Source organism: Eschrichtius robustus, chromosome 7 (assembly GCF_028021215.1).
Source record: "Eschrichtius robustus isolate mEscRob2 chromosome 7, mEscRob2.pri, whole genome shotgun sequence".
NCBI lineage: Eukaryota > Metazoa > Chordata > Mammalia > Artiodactyla > Eschrichtiidae > Eschrichtius > Eschrichtius robustus.
This window is the reverse complement of record NC_090830.1, coordinates 112,567,986-112,585,245: the sequence shown is the minus strand read 5'-3', so window position 1 is coordinate 112,585,245 and position 17,260 is coordinate 112,567,986. Positions and strand designations below refer to the sequence as shown.

Below are 17,260 nucleotides of genomic sequence, written 5' to 3'. Positions count from 1 at the left end.
ACTTTTCCCCCTCTCCCCCAACAAATAAGGCTACCTGGAGGAAGTAGGCATAATTTCTTTCCCTTGCCTTTAATGGATGTCAGGTGCACAGAATTAGATTAATCATACCCTTGTTTCATGGCACAGTCTTTTCATTGCCCTATGCACAGGACACATTTATTTAATTATAGTACTGTCATATAAGAACTTATCACATGAAAGCTAGGACCTTGGCAGTAACTGAAATGCATCCTCCTCCCGCAGTATCCCCCATTCTTCTTTCCTTTTTACAAGTTTATCTTAGCTTTAGCTTTATGTATTTCCAATTTTTTTTTTTTTTAGTTTTTTTTAACCTTATTATAGAGGAATACTGCTGTATGTAGTTTTCGGCTGCTTATTATTTTTACTTAATATTACTAAGATTCATATTGCTGCAGTTCATGCATTTTGACGGCTGTGTAGTATTCCATATGTGACTATACTGCAGTTCTTCATTCTCCTGTCACTGGACATCTGGGTTGTTTCTATCATGGTTTCTGCTCTCATGAAGAGCCTTCCTATGAACATTTTTATTCCTTTCTCCTATTTTACGTGTGCAGAGTTTTTCTTGGTTTTATATTTTGGTGTGATCTCTGCAAACTCATGTTCCCACCTCTGACGCCCAGGTCTGAGTGCGTTTACTATGGCAGAGGATCTAGGGTTAACTTGAATTAAAGTTCAAACATTTACTGGGAATTCCCTGGTGGTCCAATGGTTAGGACTTAGCACTTTCGCTGTGAAGGGTCCAGGTTCTATCCCTGATCAGGGAAACTAAGATCCCGCAAGCCACGCAGCCAAAAGAAAAAAAAAAAGTCCAAACATTTATTGAGTACCTGCTATATAAAGTACTCTGTCTATTCATTCATTCAGCTAGTCAAGCTACATTTAGTGAGCATCTACAACATGCCAGGAACTGGAGATGGAACAGTAGATAAGAAAACATGACTTATAGAGTTGGGTGGGGAAATAGATATTAAACAGTTACATATATATGCAATTACAATTTATATATAACTGAATAATGCAGGTTAGATATATAATAGAGACCTTTTTTTTTTTTTTTTTTTGGCTGTGCCACACAGCATGCGGGGATCTTGGTTCCCCAACCAGGGATCAAACCCATGCCCCCTGCAATGGAAGCGCAGAGTCTTAACCACTGGACTGCCAGGGAAGTCCCAGAGAGAGACCTAATTTAAACTGGTGTGTTAAAGAAGGCATCTCTAAGGGAGTGATGTATCAGCTGAGACATGAAGGATTAGGAGGACTCGACCAGGTGACGAGCATGGGGAGGGAGATTTCATGGGGAGGAAACAGGTCCTGATGCTGGGAAGTGCTTAGTGTGTTGGAAGAATAGAACACCAGTGGGTTCTGGGCCTGGTGAGCAAGGGAAAGTGGTGGCAGGAGAGAGGCTGAGGTGAGATGGGACAATGCCATGGTGTCAATAACGATGATGACAATAGCAGTTAACATTCATTCTGCACCAGGTATTGTGAGAAATGCTTTATATCAATTATTATCTCATCAAAAGCTGAGCACAGCTCTGTGTTGTGGGTACTGTTATTATCTCCCATTAATAGGAGGAAACTAAGTGCCAGAGAGGCCAAGCAACTTGCCTAAGATCACAGAGATAGCAAGGATTTTGAATTTCATCCAAATGTAATGGACTGTCACTGCAGGGTCTAAGGAGGTCACGGTTAAGACCTGGTCCCTGCCCTCCTGAAACTCCCCAAACAGGGGAAAGTCAGACATAGCCACATGTTGAGTAAAAGCACACATCAGGGAGCAGGATTAGAAACCTGCGAAGTGTTTTAGACTTACAGGGAGAGAAATTCGTTTTGACCAAAGTGATCTGGGAACACTTCTTGCTGAAGGTGAAATTGGTTGTGATTGTGGAATAGAGGTGGACCTGTGACAGGTAATTTTGTCAAGGATCGACAGACATTCTAAGTAGAGGGATAGCTTTAGGGAACGTACTGAAATGGGATGGTCAAGGGAAGGAATGGTGGGTACTTTGCTGGATAGGAGAGAAGGAATCAGCAAAACTGCCCTCCGTAGTCTTTCTAGATTGTAGAGAGTTTTGAATAACAAGCTGAGAAGTTTGTTTATTTTTTTTGGCCGCACTGCGTGGCTTGTGGGATCTTAGCTCCCCGACCAGGGATCAAACCCGGGCCCTCTGCAGTGAAAGCTTGGAGTCGTAACCACTAGACCGCCAGGGAATTCCCAAGCTGATAAGTTTAGACTTAATTTTATAGGGAGTGGGAAGCCACTAACTGTTTTTGAACAGAGAAGTGACCTAGTTAGATATTTTTTTTTAAGTAAGATTGGTTTAGCGTGGTGTGTAGAACTAGAGAAGGGGGACCAAGTACGGGGCCGAGAAGTCCATACTACTAGCAACTTAAAAAACCAAAACAAAAAGATCCTATCTTATCATAAAATAAATTGTATAAGATTAAAGAATTAAATGTAAGCAAATAAAATTAGATGAAAATAAGATGAAATACTATTCATCACCTTTCTAGAAGTATGTGTGGAAAGGATAAACTTGTAAGGTTTTAAATACCATAGAAGAAATCAGAAAGGAAAAGAGTGAATAATAAAAAAAGAAAAAAATGAAAAGAGTGATCAATTTTACTACATATAGACTGAATTTATAACTTTGGTATATGTGTGTGTAAATAAAAAAGTAGATCCTGACTCTCTACCCCTTACACCGGCCAAAAAAAAAAAAAAAAAAAAAAGCAGGTGTGCTGGGAAATATATTTGCAGCAAATATGATGAGTTACAATCTTTCTGTACAATTAATTAATGCAAAATAAGTTTAATAAAGAGCCTCCTCACTAGGTAAAAGGGTAAAGGACAATTTCAGAGGAGGAAGCACTAAGACTAAAACACATAGAAATATAGTAATCGAATGTATATTTAAATAATATGGCTCTTGGGCTTCCCTAGTGACACAGTGGTTAAGAATCCGCCTGCCAATGCAGGGGACACGGGTTCGAGCCCTGGTCCGGGAAGATACCACAAGCTGCAGAGCAGCTAAGCCCATGCACCACAACTACTGAGCCTACGCTCTAGAACCCACGAGCCACAACTACTGAAGCCTGTGCATCTAGAGCCTGTGCTCCGCAACAAGAGAAGCCACCGCAATGAGAAGCCCAAGCACCGCAACAAAGAGTAGCCCCCGCTCACCACAACTAGAGAAAGCCCGCACAGCAACGAAGACCCGATGCAGCCAAAAATAAAATAAAATAAATTTTAAAAAAATTAAAAAATAATAATATGGCTCTTTTTTGTCTATTAAACAAAGATTTCTTTTAGTAAATTAAAAAAATATGTAACAGCTTTATTGAGATATAATTTACACACCATACAATTCACCCATTTAAAGTGTACAGTTCAATGGCTTTTAGTATATTCTTAAGTGTTGTGCAAACATCTCCAAAACCTATTTTAAAACATTTTCATCACTTCGAAAACCCATACCCAACAGCAGTCATGCAGCATTTTCCCCCGCTATCCCAGCCCCAGACAACTACTAATCTACTTTACGTCTTTTTTTTTTTTTTTTAATGTTTATTTATTTGGTTGCACCGGGTCTTAGTTGAGGCTCGCAGGCTTCTTAGTTGTGGCATGCGAACTCTTAGTTGCGGCATCATGTGGGATCTAGTTCCCTGACTGGGGATCAAACCCCGGCTCACTGCATTGGGAGTGTGGTGTTTTAACCACTGCACCACTACTTTATATCTTTATTAATTTGCCTATTCCAGACATGTCATATAAATGGATTCATACAATATATGGTCTTTTGTGCCTAGCTTCTGTCACTTAGCATATTTTCAAATTTCATCCATGTCGCCCCATGTATCAGTATTTCATTTCTTTTTATTGCCAAGTATAATTTTCCATTGTATGAATATACTACATCTTATTTATCCATTCATCAGTTGAGGGACATTTGGGTCGTTTCTATTTTCTATCTGCTATGAATAATGCTGCTATGAACATTTAGGTACACATATTTGATTAGATACATATTTTGATTTCTCTTGGTTGTATACCTTAATTGTACAAAAAGATTGTAACTCATCATATTTGCTGCAAATGTATTTCCCTGCACACTTGTGTTTTTTTTTTGGTGGGTGTAGGGGGTAGGGAGTCAGGATCTACCTTTTTATTTACGCACACATATACCAAAGTTATAAATTTAGTCTATATGTAGTAAACTTGATCACTCTTCATTTTTTTTCTTTTTTTATTATTCACTCTTTTCCTTTCTGATTTCTTCTATGGTATTTAAAATCTTACAAGTGGAATTGCTGGGTCATATGGTAACTCTATGTTTAACCTTTTGAGCAACTGCCAGACTGTTTTCCAAAGTGACTGCACCACTTTACAGTCCCATGAGCAATATATGAAGGTTCTAATTTCTCTATATCCTCCCCAACACTTGTTATCATGTCTTTTTTTTTTTTATCTTAGCCATCTTGGAGTGTGCAAAGTAGTATCTCATCATGGTTTTGATCTACATTTCCCTGATGACTAATGACATTGAGCATCTCTTTTCTTTTAATTAATTAATTAATTTTTATTTTTGGCTGCATTGGGTCTTCATTGCTGTGCGAGGGCTTTCTCTAGTTGCGGTGATCAGGAGCTACTCTTCGTTGCGGTGTGCAGGCCTCTCATTGCGGTGGTTTCTCTTGTTGTGGAGCATGGGCTCTAGGCACGCGGGCTCAGTAGTCGTGGCTCGCAGGCTCTAGAGCGCAGGCTCAGTAGTTGTGGCACGTGGACTTAGCTGCTCTGTGGCATGTGGGATCTTCCTGGACCAGAGCTTGAACCCATGTCCCCTGCATTGGCAGGTGGATTCTTAACCACTGTGCCACCAGGGAAGTCCCCACTGAGCATCTTTTATTAGCCATTTGTATACCTTCTTTGGAAAAATGTCTCTTCAGATCCTTTGCCCATTTTTTAATTGTCTTTTTATTGGTTTTTTTTTTTTGAGGTATAGTTAATGTACAATGTTGTGTTAGTTTCAAGTGTACAGCAAAGTGATTCAATTATATATATTTTCTTTTTCATATTATTTTTTATTGAGTTTTAAGAGTTATTTATACATTGTAGATGCAAGTCTTTTATCAGATGTATGGTTTGCAAATGTTTTCTCCCATTCTGTGGGTTGTCTTTTTGCTTTTATGAGAGTGTCTTTTGAAGCACAAAAGTTTTAAACTTTGATGAAGTCCAAATTATCTATTTTTTCTTTTGTTGCTTATGCTTTTGGTGCGCTTGGTAAACTATGCTTTGAAGTATAACATACAGAAAAGTACACATATCATAAAAATACAACTTGACGAATTTTCTCCAACTAAACACACAAACTGAACCAGCACTGAGATCAAGAAGTAGAACATTACCGGCACCCTGAAGTCTTCCTCATGACCCTTCCCAATCATTTTTCCCCTGCAAGGGTAAGTGCTGTCCTAATTTTTTTTTTTAATTAATTAATTTATTTATTTTTGGCTGTGTTGGGTCTTCATTTCTGTGCGAGGGCTTTCTCTAGTTGCGGCAAGTGGGGGCCACTCCTCATCGCGGTGCGCGGGCCTCTCACTATCGCGACCTCTCTTGTTGTGGAGCACAGGCTCCAGACACGCAGGCTCAGTAGTTGTGGCTCACGGGCCTAGTTGCTCTGCGGCATGTGGGATCTTCCCAGACCAGGGCTCGAACCCGTGTCCCCTGCATTGGCAGGCAGATTCTCAACCACTGCGCCACCAGGGAAGCCCACTGTCCTAATTTTTAACACCATGATTGATTTTGCCTGGTTTTTGAAGTATGTAAATAGAATCATACTAAAGAGGCAAAGATTTTCAATGATCCTACTCAATGCTGAAAGGGATGTGAAGAGAGGAGAATGTCATACACTTTAAGTAAACTAATCTCTCAGAAAAGCAACTTATATTAATGTATACAACATTTGACCCACTAATTTCATTTCTGGGAATCGCAGCATTACTTATAATATAGAAAATTTGGAAACTCCTGAAAGTGATGGATAGGAGAATGGCTTGGTTGACTATGGGACATTCTAAGAATGGAATACTATACAGCCATCAAAATGATGTTTACCAAGAGGTTAAAAGAATGTGAAAAATACACTTACCATCAATGTTAACTGAAAAAGTAGGATAATAAATTATCATACAAAATGTCTGCAATTATGTAAAAGGTCTATGCCTGGGGAAACAGTATCAATACATGGGAAGAAAGTACAGTGGTGGGAATAAGATGATTGGATTCTGGGTGGATTTTTCTTCTCTTTGCCATTTTTCAAACTTCCTTTAATGTACTCACACTACCTTTATAACAACCAATACTAACCATAAAAGAGACAAAATCCTGGTGGGAAGTAATAAAGGCCTGAATTAGGGTGTTTGTGTTGGGACTGGGGAGAGAAGCAGGAGTATAGATACAATTTGGCAGTTTATTGAATATGGGGAGTGAGTAGGTGGGAAGGATGAAAAGCAATGTTAAGGTTTGGAGGAACTGGGAGGACACTGGTGCCATGAACTAAAATAGGGACCCCTGAAGTAATCACCGCACAGTGGTTCAGAGCACGGGCTCTTGCTAGAGACACCCCTTTTTTGAATCCTGGCCCAACCACTTATAGGTGGGTAACACTGAACAAGTTATTTAACCTCCTTGAGCTTGTTTCCTCATCTCTAAAATGGGGATAATAATAGCACCTGTCTTAGAGGATTGTTAGGAGGATGAAATGATATAGAGAGTTTAGAGAATGCCTGGCACAGAGTAAGCTTTCAGTAAAGATTAGCTATTGTGATATGCCAAGAGGCCCTGGGAGGTTGGCTGGGGTGGGGGCAGGGCTAAGACGTCTCACTCCCCAGCCAACTGTTAGACCAGAAACAGTCCTTCCATCTCCCCTTTCCCAGCCTGCTCACTGCCAGGAGGTCACCCCAGGAGATGCTTCAAAGCCCACTGGGGTGGGAGTGGCCGGGACTGTGAAGTAGGATGTGTGGGAGGACTGGTTTGGAGGAATGGGAGGACTGGTTTGGAGGAATGGGAGGGTTAAGAGCTAGGAAACTGCAAATTAAGTAGGCCAGTCTAGCAGCAAAGCAGAGAGGCTCTGGAGTACCCCACTGGAGCCCTCCTGTCCCATATCAGTATATCATGATGCTTTCTGGATAGTATAAGGAGGGGCATGGGAGAGGCTGTCTCCCTTTGTCCAGGAGGTGCTGGCTAATTGGGTCCCTTCTGTCTCACCACTCTGCTTCTTCTCACACTTAGACCTAGACTTGTGAGAGCAAGGTCTCTTGGTCTCTAAAAAACAAGGACAGCCAGTGGGACATCTTCAAGAAGATAAGGCGAGCTCCATTTGCAAGTTTGGCCTCCAGAGGCCACCCTGCCACTACCCCTCCCTGCCCTGCATACGTGGGAGGTAAGACGTGTGAGTAGCTACCTGGATGTCTGGCTGAAGCCTAAGACCACATTCCCTCCAGGCCCCCTCCCAGGTCTTGAAATACGAGGCTGGCTACATAACTGTACCTGATGCTTGCCTTCATCTTCGGTCTGGTGCTCTTTCTGTCTGGCTTCAGCCTGTAAGGCTGCCTGTGTGAGTTCTGCAGGGGCTATTCATTTTATCACTCCAGTTCCCAGCACCACCTATCTGCCTGCTTCCCGCTGGGTGTGACCACGCTCCTCTTGTTTGTTGCCCTTCCCCTACCCAGTGCCCACCCCTCATGTCTGAAAGCTAGTCACTCAGGCCAGGAGCCACCTCTGGTCTCCTCAGGAAGATCCTACCCTAACCTGTAACCCCTCCCCACCTTATGCAACTTACTCCCCACTCTGACTTTCTCGGCCCCATCCCTCCAAGAACCATCCCTTTCATTACCCAGAACTCCCCAAACCCAACCCCTGCCTATACTCTGGTTCCTCTCATCTGCCTCTGACCCCTCTTCCATTTTTCTCTCTCCTCCCTGACCCCTCACCTCCATCCATCTTCTCTTAATTTCTACACCCCCACCTGTCCTCTACTGACTCAACCTTTCTGCATACTCTGACCTGGCCTTGAGTTCTTTCCCACTCTCTCTCCTGCCTTGTCTCCTCAGGGGCTGGAACATCTGCAGCTTCATAAGCAATAAGCAACTGTGTGAGGCCATTTCCTACAGCAGCTACTCCCTTGGAAATAACATGTACAACCTTCACTCTTAAGTCCATCCTTCAGGCACAGAGGGGACATAACCCTCCCTCCACCCCTGGGAATTTCTCTCTGAGTCCCAGACTCAGATCCTACCCCCACTCCAGAATCCCAGCCTCCCAGAGAGCCTGAGTCACACCCATGGGAGTGTCAGATTCCAGGCCTCACAGTCACAGATGTGAGACATCAGTCCACCCAATCTCATTTCTCTGTCCCTTCTCCCTAGGATTTCTGGGCAGGAAACCCCCTTCCCTCGAATTTTAACTTACTCCTAGTGTCCTGACCCTGCTCCCTCTACCTCCCAGGACATGGATGTAAACTCTATCTATGGATAGGAGCCCGTCAGAAAAATCCAGTCCAACTTGCTGGGTGAGGTGGAAGCAGCCTGCAGTGGGACTAGGAGGGACTGGGAACTCTGGTGGCTCATTATCATTCTGTCTCCCCCAGATTTCAGGCCCTTGCTGGGGATCAACATGTGGATCGCCCTCCGTGGGTATCTCCATTATGTTTTTTTCAACACCACCAAGCAATTCTCCAGTACCAGCTGGGTGTCCTACAATTCAACTCAATTCTGACACTATCTACCTGGAGAATAGCATCAGATCCTATGGGTTAAGGGCTTGGTCCCACAAGACTGCCCCCCCACTTCAGATGCCAATCATAAGTCCAGGTTGTTACCTGTGCTTCTGACCGACTGGCTATTAATTGGATGTTCCCATGCCACCCCTCCTTGGTTTGATTAATTTGCTAGAGCAGCTCAGGGAACTTAGGAAACCAGTTTACTTACTAGATTACCAGTTTATTACAAAGGCTATTAAAGGATATGAATGAAGAGCCAGGTGATGAGATACATAGGTAGAGGTCCAGGAGGGTCCTGAACGCAGGAGCTTCTCTCTCTGGGGGGTTTGGAGTACACCACCTTCTGCCCTGTGGATTCATTCTGGTTCACCAACCTGGAAGCTCTCTGAATCCAGTCCTTTGGGGTTTTTATGGAGACCTCATTACATAGACATGATTGATTAAATCATTGACTATTGGTGATGGGTTCAACCTTCAGTCCCTCTCCCTTCCCTGGAGGTCAGGGGGTGGAGCTGAAAGTTCCAACCCTCTGATCACTAGGTTGGTTCCCCTGGCAACCAGCCCCAGCCTTAGGTACTTTCCAAAAGTCACTTCATTAACATAAACTCTGGTGTAGTTGAACGGGTTTATTTGTTATGAATATCAAGACGTGTTTCTCAAGACACATTTATCAATTATGAAGCTCCAAGAATTTTAGGAGCTCTGTGCCAGAAATGGAGATGAAGACCAACTACATATTTCTTATTATAAATCACAATATCACAGCATCAAAAGCCCATGCTGGAATCCTTTTCTGACCAGATTGAGGGTGAGAGGGATGGGTTGTGGGGGCGCTGTGGGCGGGCAGACCAGCCCAGGCTCAGGTAGAAGCAGGCCCACAGTGACAGCAGTCAAGACCTCCTAGCTGGATGAGCAAATGCTTGGGAGGAAGGCACAACTATTAGGTTTGAATCTGGCTTCCACCTCTATGGAGCCACACCATAGACACGTTTAACTTAGGTCTAGTACAGCTGTCTGCACTCAGCAAAGAGCGACTCCATTTTAAACAACTGGCAGGGTGAGAAGGGAGATGGCGTCTCAGTTACACTAAGTGTGAGTTCAATGATTCAAGCATTTTTCATGCAACATGGACCCTAAAAGCAAGCCAGCTGCCAAATCTGGTGCTCAACCAATGAAACAACAATTGGTTCCCAACTGGCTGAGCTGGACTTATTGAGAGGTCAGCTCTACCTTATTTTATGGATGATTTAAGGAGCTATCATGTTCTGACTATATGATTCACTTTTTGACCTATGTGTTTACTTTAAAATCTAATCTCTTTGTATGATATAATTCTGTTGTACTTACTTTGTGACCCTTTCTCCGTCATTTATCCTCAGATCCTCAGTTCCCTCCTGTGGAAAACAGAGTTAGAGAAACTGATCTTAAGAGATTCCTAAGGTTCCTAACTATTAGTGCCCTCCAAATGACATGTATAGAATTTACAAGTAAGTTCTTCCACAGTCATTCTCTCTTTTAATCCTCAAAACTGTTCTATAATGTAGATACTATTCCTTTTCCTCTTTTATGGCTGAGGAAATTGAGGCTCAAAGAGGTTAAGAAAGTTATTCAAGGTTACACAGACAATAGGTGGTAAAGGCAGGATTAAATCCTTGTGAGTTCTTATCCAGTGTGTCTCCAGGTACCCTTCTAACACTTGGGAGGAATGCCTCAGATCGATGGGCAGGCAGGCCCTCTTGAAGTGTTGGGGCTAATTAAAATAGAAGGATGTTTTATTTTTACATGCACCTCCTTTGCTTTATAAGTTTCAGTGCTCTTGGTCCTTTGTTCATATGCCTGTCTTTCCTAAGTACTAAGTTAAACTCCCACTGCTAGGGTAGTCCGCTCATGCCTGGGGGTCACCCTTCCCCTTGCCGTGTGGACCTGGGGAACCCCTCTCAGCTCAAGGATAGGATCCCACACGGGAAGGGGAAGGGTGCTGGCCTAAAGCCTGTAGGCCTGTCTCCTTTCTAGTCCCACCTCTCTCACCTGCTAGCCAAGGATCCAGCTTGCCTGTTTGCAGCTTAGTTTTCTCTGTAATATGGGCATCATAACTGCTGCTCTGTGGGCTTCAGAGGGTAGGAGGATCAGATGAAGTAGGTGACAGGGAGTTACTTTTTTTTCTTTAATTTTTGGCTGCACGCAGGCTTTCTCTAGCTGCAGAGAGCAAGGGCTACTCTTCGTTGTGGTGCGTGGGCCTCTCATTGAGGTGGCTTCTCTTGTTGTGGAGAACGGGCTCTAGGCACGCAGTCTTCAGTAGTTGCGGCACATGGGCTCAGTAGTTCTGGCTCTAAGGCTCTAGAGCACAGGCTCAATAGTTGTGGCGCAAGGGCTTAGTTGCTCTGCGGCACGTGGGATCTTCCCGGACCAGGGATCGAACCCGTGTCCCCTGCATTGACAGACGTATTCTTAACCACTGTGCCACCAGGGAAGTCCAGGGAGGTACTTTGAGGTGTGAAATGCTCTTCTAGTGTGTGTGTGTGTGTGTTGGGGAGGGGTGGAAGTTATCCAGGGGGTCCCCAGGATTGTAGCCCCAGTGTGGCCTGGCAGAGCAGTTCCTCCCCAGGCTGAGGTCAAAGCCAGGTCCTCTTCCCACTGTCAGCACCAGAGCCTGGGTCCTGTTTGTTGTTCTTGGCTCCTCTCCTAGCAACCAAAGCAGCGTTGAAGAAGGTATTGCCAAGCAATGGGGACCTTGCCTCTCAGCTCTCTAGGAAGAGGGGTCAGAGCTCCAGACCCTGGCAGCAGCCTTATAGCACCCTGGGCAAGTGCAGGGAGCTCTACCAGCAAGTGCAAGTTCATGGCTTAAGGCTCAACCTCAGCCTTAGCTTGGTGAGGGGCCCTCCCAAGACCTTCAGCTCTTTACTGCTATCCTGAGTTTGACCCAGAAAAGATAGCCTCCACCCAAGATATATACCCCGTCCTTAGGGAGACCTGATGAGGGAGACCCAACCTCATTCTTGGGGTGTGTATTAGCTTTCTAAGGCTGCAGTAACAAATTATCACAAACTTGGTGGCTTTAAACAACAGAAATTTATTCTCTCACAGTTCTGGAGGTCAGAAGTTCAAAACTAAGGTGTCCACAAGGTTGGTTTGTTCTGGAGGCTCTGAGGAGAATCCATCCCATGCCTCTTTCCTAGCTTCTGGGGGCTGGCAGCAATCCTTGGCATTCCTTGGCTTGTAAACCCATCACTCCAATCTCTGCTCTGTCTTCACATGACCTTCTCCTTCTGTGTCTCTGTGTTGTCCCCTTGTCTGTCTTATAAGGATACTCATTCTTGGATTTAGGACCCACCCTAGTCCAGGATGATCTCCTTTTGAGATCCTTACCTTAATTAACTCTGCAAGGACGCTTATTCAAAATCAGGTCATATTCTGAGGTTATGGGTGGACATATCATTTGGGGGCCACGATTCAACCCACTACATGTGCCTCCAATTGGATGGAGGAAACCTAAGCCCACTCTTGGAGAGTCATTGACTCTGAGAGGAGAAATCTATCCCTACTTAAAGAAGCCCCTCTTTTTTTTTTTTTTGGCCACGCCCTGTGCGGCTTGTGGGATCATATTTCCCTGACCAGGGATCGAACCTGTGCCCTCAGCAGTGAAAGCACAGAGTCCTAACCACTGGACCGCCAGTGAATTCCCAAAGAAGCCCCTTTATGATGGAGAATTTGATTCCCAGCCTAGTCCCCAAGAGCCTTTAAATTGAGACAGGCACACAAATGTTGGTGGCAGGGAAGGGTCAGCACTGGCAGAATCCAGACCACTGTTCTCTATAGAACAATGGGAGGGTGTTGTGTCTATCGTGTGAGGATTTGGAAAGGAACTGAGGGGGAGTTTCCGCCTCCACGAGGCCAGTGAGGCAAGCAAGGCACATGGCCTTAGTCTTTGCCCTCCCCCTTTTTCTTTCTCCAGCTCCCAGATGTTAATGAGCTGATATCAGTGTTAAATACTTTTTTGAAGATGAACCCCTATATGATCATTAACAAAGTAGGACTGTTCCTGAGGGTGGTCTTAATATGCTGGGGAAGCCATCAGGGTTAAGCCCCCATAAGGGTCTTTTTGCCAAACCAAGTTAGCTCCCTGAGCCCTGTTTCTTCCTTACTTGCCAGGACCTAGCCATTCAGCTGGGTTCTTTTCTTTCCTACTCTGGGGATTCTCTTCCTGAACCGGGAGCCGTAGAAGCCTTGCAGCTGGTACTACCTCGTGCCTCCTTTCTTCTTTCCTACAAACTGCAAGAGCCTCAGGCTGCTTCCTACCCATTCAATCTCTGGGGGTCCTCACGCCTCTAGACTGGATGCTGAGTGGGGCACCAGCTCTCCTCACACCTCTTTGCCCCCCGTGTTAAGATCTCCCTAAAGACAATTGCATGGTACCTTTTCCTTTCAAAGCTTTTACAGTTGGTCACTATGTGAAAAGAGGCCCGAAGTCTGAGGAAGGTTTGAAAATTTCAGAAACCTGGGAAACTTCTGCCAACCCTGGTCCATGGAATGAAAGGGCAGCCAGCCTCTCCTCTTAGATCTGGCCTGAAGACACCGACCAGCACAACATTCATGTTCCCCTTTACCTCTGTATGGCTACATTTGAGCACCTCCCAGTTGGTTTTTCTCACCTCTGTATTTCCTCAGCCTCATGCAGGAATAGCCCTTTTATGGAATGATTTTTTAGGAGAGTCACCAAAGAAGTCCCAGTAGGGCCAACTCCCAATCCCCCCTTTCCTAGAATTAGTTGCATGGATTTGGGGTTAGAGAAAGTTGGAACACCAGTAGGGGACCCACAGTCTCTCCATGGTATTCCAGAAAGAGTGGATAAGGGGGCACAGACATTGTGGCACATATGGGGTGGGTACCCCCCAGCTCCAGATCGTTCTTTTGTACTACCACTCCATTTCCACCACCCCACCCAGATGTGAATACCCAGGTGGAGGATATTGGGATATCAACAGAGTTTATAATACAGAAGATTTGTTGAATTCAACCTTTTAAGAATTTCAGTGTATTGATGGACTCAGTGGGTTTGTCCACTGAGTGGTCAATAAACATAAGCTCAGAATCCATTACTTTGAGAGATGGATGTGAGAGATGTGAGGAATGAAAAGAGATGACCAGAGCTTGACAGGATGGTGATGGGGAATTGAAGTTGGGCACAGAGATGGGAGAGGCAGGGCAGACTTGACAGACTGACAACTGCTCTCTCTTTTTTTTTTTTTTTTGCTGAGTTTTATGGTCTTATTAACACAAACAAAATGTGTGCATGAGCTGTCTATTCATTTTCTTCACTGCACAGCCTGGCATTGGGATTGGTGACTCTGATGGCCAGCTGGGCTGCTCTTTCCACAATGGCTTTGTGGTTCTTGGAGGAGATGTTGTGAGCAATCTCATCATAGTAAGATTTATTGCACATCAGCAGCACTTCAAGCTCCTTGACCCTGTGGACCAGGAACTTCCCAAAGCCGCTGGGCAGCATGTGCTTTGTTTTCTTGTTGCCCCCATAACCTATGCTGGGCATCAAGATCTGGCCCTTGAATCTCTTGTGCACTCTATTGTCAATGCCTCTGGGTTTCCGCCAGTTCTGCTTAATTTTGACATATCAGTCTGACTGGTGCCAGATGAACTTCTTGGTCCTCTTTCTGATAATCTTGGGCTTTGTGAGGGGTCTGAGGGTGGCCATGATGCCTAGTAGGAGATGGCTGCCACCTCCATAGGCAGTGCCGCAGAGAAGAGCTCCCTCTTGTTTTCTTGATGGCTCCTCAGCCGTTCCCACATACATGACCCCTTGGAACTCTGCTTCCAAAAAATTATTCATAGGGGAAGAAATGGGTTAACCACAGATCCTCTTCCTGGCTTTCTCTCATGCCAGGCAAAGGAGCCCTCTTTGAGTTAAGGGTCTGACTGATGTAATTAAGGGGATGATGGACAAGGCTAACAAAATTGACACAGAATCAAGAGCCTACTCCCAGTTCCAGTTAAGCTTGTCATTAAAACAAAAAACACACCTCTTCAGGGTCTCAGTAGCGAGATTTGGGACCAGCTGGGAAGGTGCTGCTTTCTACAGGGAGAAACTATATCTTTTATTGGAGAAACTACAAAGGTTTAGGAAATCCAATCAGTGTTCCCCACTCTGTTTTTCTGACTCTTCTCTGGTTTGATCCCTCTTGGCCATCCACTTCCAAACTTTCTACTCTGGAGCCATTCCATTCCCCTCTTTTGAAGCAGCCATTCTCTTATACCCCATAAAGTCCACCTTATGTTCTTTTCTTCCCCAACATTTACAGGGGAGACCTACTCGCTGGGGAACTCACTAGGGCTTGACCAGTTGGTGGAGGGAGGAAGTGGGTCACTGATGTGTCCATCCTCCCTCTCCTAGGCTTCCCATGAATCACCTCTTGCCCATACTGACCCTCTACTATCCCCAAAGGGCTATGAGAACAATGAACCAATCTAGTCAGTGATAAGCAGTCACTTGATTTCCCCTCTGAATAACTCTCCAGTGATATCCAGGTCAGTGTCCCCCCTGCCTTGGCCCAGGACACTGACCTGCCTATGCTTGGGTCCCCTCTGCCTCTATACCTCCCATCAGCCTTCCCTTTCCTTCTCCCACTGTAGCCTTCCCACATCCAGCATCAGGGCTCTGTGGGAAGCGCTCTATGCTGGGGAAGGCTCTATGCTGGGGAAGCTCTGCCCCCCAGTTCTGAGGCTCTAGGCTGTTCCTAGAGCCTGTGTGGGGTGGTTAAGGGTGGGACAATGCCCACTTTTCCCTGGAACAAAACAAAAATAATAGAGACTTTGAGAAGACTGCATGTCACCTTGGAATCTGAGTGGCTGCCAAAGCCTGAGGACTTGACACCTATGAAAGACCTGGACAGTCTGCCCCTCCAGAACCTTTAGCTCAGCGAGGCCCAAATGAGGTGGACTGACCTCATTCTTGGTGCAGGCCACCCCCCCACTCCCCCTTCCTCAGCTCTTCACAGCTCCTTCCTTTTTCCTTCATTTCTCAGATAATGGAAAGCTCTGGGAGACCAAATCTAGACAAGCTGTCCCACTGGCTCTACGCTCTGGCTATAATTCTGGTGAGAGGCCCCAAGGGACCCCTCTCTGCTCTGTCCTCCATCCTCCAGCAATCACACTTGAGAGCGTCCTCTGCTCTCCAGAGTGAGAGCATTTCCCTGCCTCCCCCAGGTCCCTCTTCCCGTTCCCATCTGTCTGTCTCCTCTCTCTTCTCCTGGTCCAACCTCATCCTCTTACTCATCTCTCTGCCTCTGTCTTTCCTCACCTTTGTTCTTGCTCCTGTGTAGCGACCTTTGGAGCCAGGCCCCGGCTCTCCCTCTGGGAACTAGAGGAGAAACCACTCCAAGGCTTCTACCTACAACTGGTGAGTGACCCTGGTCACTCAGCCCTGACCTCACAGCCTGATTCAGCCTCCCTCCCCACCTGAATTTTTGTTTACCAGCAGAAATGGGGACGCATGCAGTAATAGTGTAAGCAGTTTACAGTTCACTCAGTCCATTAGCCTTGAAATTGTGATTCTCAAAAAGTTTTATATTTATGAAGATTCACCTTCATTTCACATTTTGTGCATAAAGTGAGACTATTGATTTTGAATAAAGCCCAGCATCTTATTCCTATATTTTAAATTCATGTAAAATATGACCTCACTGTGCCTTCCCAGAAATCTCTGCTGTGCCCTCAACTTCCTCCTCAGTTGGCTCAAATTATCCAGATCAGTCTGGTAGCTAGGGCAGAGTTCCAACCCTGGAGAGGAAGCATCCTGGCAGCTCATGTCCCTCTTTCTTCTGGGTGATACTGTCCTAGTACAAGACCAGGGTCACTTCCCCTCCCCTTGATTTGCTCCCTGAGTTCTACCCTGACCTCCTCCTCTCCTCCTCTCTTGCCCTCAGAGAACCTTAATTTACCACCTTCAAAGGCTTCTTCAGTCTTAGTCAAGAAATGTGCAAGTGTGTGCTTGTTTAAGGGTGATGGTGGAGCTGGCGGTGATGACAGTAACCACCAGGGGGAGCCTGTGCCTAAGAAGAGATTGAGTGGGGCCCTGGGGAGCCACTCAGGATTTTTCTTCCTTTCTTCCAGGGCAGTAAGGGTGCCAGGCATTCCAGCCTGAGGGGGCTCCCTCTTGAGCTGGGGGTCTAGAGCTGCCCCCTCCCCACTCTCCAACTTCCTCTCTTTCCCTGACCACCAAGGGGAAGTGTGAACCAAGTTCTGGTACATTTGTACAGTGTGGAACACTTCCTAAGGACAAGTTCCCTTGATGGCTGGGTCAGGGTATGGGCGGAAAGCAGAGTGGTTTGGATACAGCCCACTCTGGCCAACAATTTCCTACAGGAGAAAGGGGTGGGCTTTGATCTCTGGCCTTTGTGGGTTGGAGAAGACTTGGGTTGCTGTAGTCTTTTTTTTTTTTAATTTATTTAT

The 17,260-nt window shown here is 45.3% G+C and overlaps 1 pseudogene; it reads right to left on the bottom strand.

The window, feature by feature from the left end:
• Window positions 1-14,098: 14,098 nt before the first annotated feature.
• Window positions 14,099-14,507, bottom strand: LOC137767775 (large ribosomal subunit protein eL32-like; annotated as a pseudogene).
• Window positions 14,508-17,260: the final 2,753 nt, after the last annotated feature.